The sequence below is a fragment of the Atta cephalotes genome, assembly GCF_000143395.1.
Source record: "Atta cephalotes unplaced genomic scaffold scaffold00010, whole genome shotgun sequence".
NCBI lineage: Eukaryota > Metazoa > Arthropoda > Insecta > Hymenoptera > Formicidae > Atta > Atta cephalotes.
In genome coordinates this window covers 3,244,267-3,245,517 of record NW_012130074.1, presented here as the reverse complement: position 1 = coordinate 3,245,517, position 1,251 = coordinate 3,244,267, and positions in this window count along the sequence as shown.

Here is a 1,251-nt window from a genome sequence, read left to right as displayed (position 1 = left end):
TGTTATTTATATTCGCGATGCTTTTTTCACATATGCGCTTTTTTTTAAATCAACATGTACTCGACGTAGCCTTATTATTTAAAAAAATATGTAATAGAAGTGTAATGTCGATTACATATTGCAGTAATACAAAATTGCAGTAATACTGGTAGCTCAAAAGATTTAATCTTTAATCGAGATCTCGCGAGAATGTCCAGCTCGTCTGATAATACGGAAGAACGATAAAACACGAAATTTGGTCTCTCTAAATTATACTGTATTACACTTTCCGTAACAAGACAATTTATACATTGAAAAGAAAAAGAGAAAAAAAATAAAAGAAGAATAAAGGAAAAAAAATCGATAAAGGAATTTTATCGTTATCGCGCTTGTACAAGAAATTAATTTTAGCAAATTAATTTTAGAATTTTGATTACACACCGTGACTTTCCTCTAGTTTGACGTCTCTTCGATAGTCAATAGTCCCTCGTTGGGGCAATCGTGGGTCTACTAGAGGGAACGGTTGGCTATACAAAACCGTGCTGACCAGCGCGTGTCGTGGCGTACAACAGAGTATGTGACGGAGACCCGCGACGCTAACATCGGCCCGAGAATTCAATTCTTATCAGTCGTATACAGTATTGAACGCGAAGATATACGTATATCTTGAGTTAATCAACTGCGCGAACACCGCAGTTGTAAATAGATCTTTCACAAATGAGGAATGCATCTTCTTCAGCAACGTGGCACCCACTGTAGTATTTCCTCGTTTGCGTCATCCCTCTTTGGTTCCGTTTGGGACAATTAGTTCGATGCAATATTCTCGCAATCAACAAATCTCCCACTAGTTCTGCGCGCGATAATTGCGCATAAATGGCGATGTGCGAACGCTTTGGCGATATGCGACAAAACAAGTCAGCGCCAAACATTAAGAGGATACTCAATCATACTTTCTGTATGTGTCTGGACTGCATATTTTGTGAGTTTTTTTCATCAGGATAATAATAAATGCAAAGTATCTCCGTTTTTCTACCAGAAGAAATACATCGCATTTTTAAAATCACGTTTAGAGAATTTAATCCTAAAGCATAAATAATGTTTCCATTTTTACCTCGTTTTACAATGATAATAGATACTTATCCGCAAGAAATAGATTAGTTTACTGATCCGTTTTTTTGCGGGGAAAAAATATAATATTAATAATTAAGTTGTCAAAATTAAATGGTTGATTACGTTTCTCTTCTCTCTAAAACTTTTACAGTACTGTCACTA